The 8232-nt window shown below is 31.5% G+C and overlaps 1 long non-coding RNA gene across 1 annotated transcript; it reads right to left on the reverse strand.

Moving 5' to 3' along the window:
* Positions 1 to 1477: 1477 nt before the first annotated feature.
* On the reverse strand, positions 1478 to 3376 carry LOC111373187. Its single transcript, XR_002698907.1, has 3 exons — positions 2942 to 3376; positions 2456 to 2845; positions 1478 to 1777 (listed from the first exon to the last, which is right to left on the reverse strand). It is a non-coding gene; the product is annotated as an uncharacterized LOC111373187 (long non-coding RNA).
* Between the last annotated feature and the right edge of the window lie 4856 nt (positions 3377 to 8232).

Below are 8232 nucleotides of genomic sequence, written 5' to 3' on the forward strand. Positions count from 1 at the left end.
AAATAAATCAAAATCATGCATCTATGAATGAAAACGTAATATCACTTCATTGTTGTCACCTGGAACACTAGATATTCATTAGGGTTAGGATGATGATATTCGGCTCCCTGATTGTAATCCGAGTCGGGCTTGATAACATTTCTAGCAAATGTGACCACAACTCAAACCACTGTTTTGAAATAGTGGCTGATCGTTTGCAACGAATGGTCAAAAATGTTCGCACCGTCTGCATCTTTTTGCGTGAGCTAGGACACAAAAACACACCAGCTTGTTCGTAGACTTCAATATTAGCACTACTTTGGAGATTATACTCATCACAGAACATATGCAAGAAATGAGTGAACATATTTAGGTACATCCTAAACACTTGAAAACACGTTTGTGGATATGCATAATAATTTTGTAGTATGAACAGATATCTGCTTCGTACAAAAGGAAAAATGAAATCTTGGATCATTTTAATGATGCAAGTAGTTACGAACCATTTGTTTGGAAATGTGAACAATATTTAAGCCAAGTTCCAATGTCCTCTTCAAGTTGTTGCATGACGACCTCGTCATCACAATTATTAGACACATCGGAGTTTGGATGAAGATTGGATGGAAATGATATTGTGACACATTGTATGTTTTCAACAATAAAAAAAATTTATTTAACTAATGGCAAACACTTGAGTGTAGTAGAGGCATAAATGGTTTTTTGGCATACAAAAAATGTGTGCAATGAAATTTTAAAAAAAATGCACGTTCAATGCATTTGTCCATGAACTACAGTTGTATATATAGGCAAGCCTTGTAATGGTGTTATTTCATACATGAAGAGACAAGTGCCTCTAATCAAACAATCTTCGAATATGTTGTATGCAAATTGATTACAATTTCTGTAAAGGTGATGGACAAGATGGATCACCGTATTTTCCACGCAAAAGTACTAGTGTAAGATAATGGTAAAGTCCATAACATGCAAAAGAGTTATAAAAATCTTTCAAAACACAAATACATATGCAAGCAAACAGCAAAGGGTTGCAGAATCTGACACAAAATGGGAAATGCAATTCATGGAAAAGTGGAAAAGCTAGACAACAAGCTAAAACCAACAAGAGAGAGGGAAACAACTAACCAAACTAGACAACATAAATATTCAACTATTTAGATAACATATTACCCATCGAAAGAAAGACAACGTGATGAACCAACTATATGTTCCTTATGGTCATCATAGGACCATTTCAACCAATGTATTGTTCTCTCCTCGCCTTTAGCAGCCCTTCATATATCTCTATTTCCATGAATGCTGAGGAAGGATAAAGCAAACATGAAAAGATCGTTGACAAGACCAGCTGCATCAATTTTCAAAATGCCATTGTCAACCGAAAGATCGCTTAAACTCTTTTTCCGAGTGTACGACTGCAATTCTATAGACAGGTCTTCCATTTGATCCACTGAAGTGGAGATCACGCATGTCCCGTATTTTTTTCCCCTTCTCCAAAAGTGATGTGGACTTACGTTTTTCACCAGTTCGCTTGCTCGATCTTTCCTTCGATGCATTTGAATGGCCAATTTTTGGGTCGTCACTAGAAGTACTACTTTTAAGAGATTTTGGCAAACGATCCTTGTTCACTGTCACTGTCATCATATATCCCGAACCCACGCCGTGACAACTTGGTCGGGATCAAAGCGTACTTAATAAAATCAAATGTGTCACCTAACAAACAACTTTACCGATCGAAAATTTCTCCAACATCCTTATTTTTAAACCTATCGTACTTGGGGTTTTCCTATAAACAATAAAATGGAGAAAAGCTCAATGAGAAATAGCTATAAAAAATCCAACGTCTGAAGAACAAGGCACACGTGCAATTGTGTGAAGATAACAACCCGAATACAACCATGAAATGAATCGAGCACCACAAAACAAAGCACATACAGTATAGAACTATCATCTTGACAAATTAGCACAACAATTCTGAAAGCAGTGTACATTCTTAAGTGGATGCTGAGAGTGAAAGAGGACTAAATGAACAGGCAAAATCACCCATAAAACATGGTGCAAAGTCTCCCGACAAAGGAGAAGGCAAGCGCAATGCTAACTCTGCTACAGAAAAGAGAGCTAGTGGATGTGAGAAGATGCAATACAATAACTTTAGAGGCAAGAAGACATATAACCTTTCGCAAATTAACTTCTAATAATCTTACAAGCAATAACAATACAGGCAAGGCACATGACAGTGACCTTATGGTCAACTTCTAATGAATCAGCAACGCTTAGCGTTTCACATGTTTCAATACACGTCATTTATGTAGTTGTTCGAGTTATGAAAATCAAATTTCTTTCGTATAAATCCAATCCAACAACACTAATCGAACCACAATCAAACAGCATGAAACAGAAGTCGTAACTCTGTAGAGAAAGGCAATTGTGCGAAAAGGCCAAAAAAAGATCGTTTAGCATTTACCAAGTGTTTTGCTTTTTACTTGATTTTTTTACCCCACCACTCATCATCAGCCACCACATGATTATCAGTTGTACTCCACGCCTATGCAAGCAATACAGTAGTTCGAACAACAACTTGTGATCAAACTTCATCAGCTACTAGCATTCTTCAGTTAGATGATTGTCCAATTCTTGTTTGCCTTTTGGTTGAAAAGTGATAGGATGCGGTCCCAACCAGCCTTTGTGAAGCATTTGCCATGACATCACCTTCCGCTACAGCCAATTCACAGGCGGCTATGGAAATTTGACGTTCCTTCATTGTCCATTTCATTGCAATACGTAACAGCTCCTCCAACTATGGTTTCAAAGGAGGTTTTCTCAATAGTTGAGATAGGACAGTGGTTGTATAGCTCTACAAGAGCAAAAATAGGGAAAAGGATTACAACTAAGAAATAGCATTCTCTTAAAAAAAATACATACAGAGATGAAAAGGGAAGGTATTTTTTACCTTGGGATAAAGATTGTTCCAGTTATGACATAGGAAGCCATTCACTTTGACAATGCCTACAAGTGTATGCTTCGGTAATTGATCTGGTAAATTTTTTGAGCAAATGATTCTCGTTACTTAAAAATGGTAGGGAAGAACCAGCAAGAGCAAAGGAGAAACTAGGATGAAGGAAAAAATTTTAATGGAGATTTCAAATCTGTAGGAAATGGAAGTCACTTCAAGATTTTTTGGCCGTCAAAATCGAAAACTTTGGGCCAGAGCTCTAAAATTCGGTTGCAGGCATTTTAGGTTGCAGATATTATAGAACAAGTGTTCGCTCTTTGGTTGTCGTTCATAGTTGGAGAAGTGGATACACAATTTGATTTTGGATGGAGCAAAGGATGTGTCGAGATTTGTCATGTAGATGGTGGGGATTAGATGGGTTAGGTAAAGTGATAAATTATGGCATCAATGGAAATGTAGAGCAATAGGTCCTGAGCTATATTTGAAAGTGGGAATCAAGGTGTCGAAGAGCTCAAATTTTTTATAATTCTGCATTGTTCATTTCTCTATTTTAATTTGAAATAATGGATGGCGAACAGGCGCTTAATAAATTTTTATGCCAAACGTACTCTAATTAAACACTTTAAGGAGTGTCAGATAGTCTAATGGTATTTTCTTTTTCTTTTTTCATAACAAGTTATAAGTAGGAAAACTTAATTATTCAAAGTCTAGTAAAGTTAGTAGTAATTTTGTTAAGCATAAATCATCTATCACATGTACCAAAATTATTTTGGTGACACGTGACTTTTCTTATACATACGTAATATCTCACGTCTATTTGCCATACAGCCTTTAGAGCTTTTAACATAAGCATAATCATCATTACCTTTAAACATGTTAACTATAAATTTCAAATCTCTAATTATTTGTATGTATAGTCCACCTCCACAATCATTACGTGTGTACCCTTTAACTCATGCCATATCAAATTTTTACCATACCAATTCTTTTTCCTTTTCTACATGACATCAATTTTTGTGCTTTAATAACATTGTATGTCGTAATTCGTGCTTTGATAGACACCATCAATTTTTCTGCATTTTTTTTTGTATATGACTATAATTATTAAATTCAAACCAATATTTCACATATACTTATAAATTAATTAATATTATCATTGTGATGAGCAATTGAATGTTTCATCATCGTTTGTTATGTTAGCAATAAAATATCAATTATTGAATTCATTCTTAATTGTTGTTGCTCTCGATTAAGTACAACTCTATATATAATACATGGCTCTTAAAGAGTTCATATTTGTAAATAATAATTCGTTATTGCTCCTAAAGTAGAATAACATTATAATTTATATCCTAGAAGAATATTACTGGCTCCTGAAAAGTATAAATTATAATTTTCAATATTCTAAAAGAATATTGATATATTACTCTTGAAAAAGAAATAGTAAAATACAACATGCTTCCAAAATAGTACATGCTTTGAAGAACACATTTTTTTAAATAATGTTTAACCCTGAAGAAAAATATGTAATTATATTATGTTGATATTGACTATTTGATTAATTATAATTTGATGCTTAATCATATTGTTCGAAACTAATTGTATTTTCTTTTGCTTTATTGTGTAGTTAATTAAACGACAAATATCACAAAACATGAATTTGCGGCACTTAACATATCTGACAAAAATTATTTATGATGGGTACTAAATGCTTTTATCTCAAAAGATTTGAGAGAAATAATAAAAGAAGGAAACAAATAATCCCTATAGGATCGTGCAAAAGCACTTATCTTCCTTCGTCATCATTTTCACGATGGATTGAAAATTTAGTATCTCACTAAGAAAGATTCATAGGTTCTTTGAGAAAACTAACTGAAAGATTTGGTCACCAAATGACTATAGTCCTTCCCATAGCTCGTTATGAGTTGATGCACATTCGTTTGCAAGACTTTAAAATTGTTAGTGAATATAATTTTGAACTATTTAGAATATGTTTAAGATTAACATTGTGTGAACGAAAAATCACTGATGAAGATATGTTGGAGAATATTTTTTTCTAGCTTTTCACGCCTCGAATGTGCTCTTACATTAGCAATATCGAGAGCATGGTTTCAAAAAGTACTCAAAACTTATTTATGGCCTTCTCATGGTTGAACAAAATAATGAATTGGATAAAAAAATCATGAGTTACGTCCAACTAGTTCTGTATCATTGCTTGAAGCAAATTGTACAATATTACCTGAAGCAAATGCACTATCAAGACAATGTCATAAATGTGGATTTGTCAAAAGGTACAAAGCAAATGAAAAGCAGTACATCCAAAAAGGAGCATGAAAGAAGTTACTTTAGATATGGAATAAAAGGGCATTGGACATATACCTATCATATGGCAAAATATCTTGTGGATGTCTATCAAAAATCAATTAAAGAAAAGGAAAAAGCGAAGACAGATTTTGTTGATTATGATGGTCCAATTAATGTAACACGTTTGGATGTCTTTGATTTCTTTATTGATTTAAATGAAAATATTGACCAACTGATTGGGTGTGGTGTAATGAAAGATATAGATTAGTTTACTTTCTAGTACTTCCTTTTGTTTTAAAAATTCAATTTTAAATATGTTTTTACTCTTCGCAAAAATTTAAAACTCTATTATGCATCGCTAATTTCATAATATAAAATTATATTTACTCCTCTAGATTTAAATTTAAGTTTTTAAAATACATCTATTTTGTTATATTTATATGTTCATGATTGATTTTCATGATACCTGCTTGATTCATAGTGATTCTACACATTCCATTCTTCAAGACAAAAATATATTTTTTGGCCTTAACATTATCAAAAAATAATGTTATTATGATATTGGTCATCGAATATCGTTGAAGGTTTTGGAAGAACTTGTATTATTTTACCAAATAATATAAAACTATTTTATTGACGATGCAATTTATTCTAATAAATTCAGAAGAAATTTGCTTAGTTTCAAAAATTTCAACTACAATGGATATCACATTGAGACGATGCAAGAAAATAATATTAAATATTTTTGCATAACTTCTTTTGTATATAGCCAAAAGCAGATAAAAGAAAATTTCATATACTCCCATCTGGCATGTGTTATACATTTATAAAAATAGTTAAATCATATATTGTCATGAACCAGAAGTTCATTAACTCAAAAAGTTTTATACTATGGTATGATCAACTTGAACATTTAGGAGCCATTATGATGCGTTAAATAATAAACAACTCACATGGACATCCTTTAAAGAACCAGAAAATTCTCTTATCTAATGATTATCCATGTGTAGCTTGTTCACAAGGTAAGTTAGACTATTAGACCTTCGGCTACATAAGTTAATATTGAATCTTCAACTTTCGTGAAAAGAATTCGTGGAGATATGTGTGGACCAATACACCCACCATGTGGAGCATTTTTTTATTTTATAGTATTAATTGATTCTTCTATTAGATTGTCACATGTTTGTCTTCTTTCCATTGAGAATGTAGATTTTGATAGACTATTAGATCAAATCATAAAATTATTAACGCAATTTCCTGATTACTCAATCAAGACTATTGTATGTCAAATTGAGATTGTTATTAAACATTCAGTTGCTCATGTTTATACACAAAATAGTTTAGTGAAATCGTTTATTAAACATCTACAACTTGTTGTTAGACCATTCTTATGAAAACAAAACTCCCAACTCTGTTTGTGGTCATCTCATATTACATGTAGCATCATTGGTTTGTATAAAACAAATTGCCTATTATGAATATTCAAATTTGCAGCTTGAATTTAGTCATGAACCTAATATTTCTCACCTAAAGATTTTTTGTTGTGCTGTCCAAGTCCTTATTTCGCCCTACAAAATACTAAAATATGTCCCCGACGAAGACTTATTTGGGTTTTGATTCACTATCTATTATTAAGTATCTTGAACGTCAACACGCTTTGAAAATTGTCATTTTGATGAAATGATTTTCCAAATTTTGAAAGGGAAAAACTATATCCTGAAAAACTAGGTAAAATTTCTTGGAATGGAACAACTCAATCTCACTTTGATCACAAAGAAATCAATGTGAGCACGACGTAGAAAAAATAATCCATCTGCCCAGAGTTATAAATCAATTACGAGATGTATTTTTAACATGAGAAAGGTGGCAAAGTCATATATACTAGAATAAAATATTTTAACAAAAATTAATGTCACTATAGGATAATCTGTTGTAATAAATGAATCTTAAATACGTCAGAAGTGTGATCGACCAGCTGATTTAAAAGACTCTATACCTCCAAAAGAAAAGTACAAGAGAAAAATCAATCAGAAACTTCAAATGAAGTAACATTAAAATTGATCAATCAAATATTGAAAATATGATTCCTAAAGAACCATAAGTGTCGAAAATAATGAGATTTCAATAAATTTATATTATCTTATAAATTATGGAAATGAAATAATATTTTATAGACAATATTTTTGTATTTAACGTTGCTCTTGATATTATGCAAATAAGGATCCCAAACCACAGTTTGTTAAAGACTGTCAACATAGAAATAATTGGTTAAATTGGAAAGAAGCTATACAACCAAAATTTAATTCCTTGAAAAAACGAAAAGTGTTTGGACTTGTAGTTCAGACACCTAAAAATATAATCCCTATAGGATACAGATGGGTCTTTATACGAAAGAAAAATGAAAATAATGAAATTATAAGATACAAAGTTCGACTCGTAGTTCAAGGTTTCTCACAAAGATCAGAATTGATTATGATGAAACATATTCTCCCGTAATGAATACAATTACTTTTAGATTCTTAATTAATTTGATTGTGTCACAAAGGCTAGATTTGCGCGATTATATATTGTAATCCAGATTTTTTATTAACCATAAAAGATTTTTCAGAAAATATTAAAATAGGAATCCAAACACATGAATATGAAGATGTTATTTCAGGAGAAAATTTATTAATAAGTACAGGATTTTTAGGGAGATGTAGTAATAATTCTCAAACAAAATACAAATTATACATAGATAAAGTAATAAATTTAATGAGTAGTAAAGGAATAAAAATGATTAAGCCTAAAACCTATGATTCAGAACTTTTAGCAGGATTATAATGGGATTTAGAAAAAATTTTGGAAACTCAAGAACCAATTTTAGCTCCTCAAGAAGCTATAACATATAAAGATTTACATGGAAGAATTAGTTTAAGGTTTGGAAATTATAGTCATATAAATAGAAATAATGATTCTGAAACAGAATATAATAATAATAATAA

This window comes from Olea europaea, unplaced genomic scaffold (genome assembly GCF_002742605.1).
Source record: "Olea europaea var. sylvestris unplaced genomic scaffold, O_europaea_v1 scaffold1082, whole genome shotgun sequence".
NCBI lineage: Eukaryota > Viridiplantae > Streptophyta > Magnoliopsida > Lamiales > Oleaceae > Olea > Olea europaea.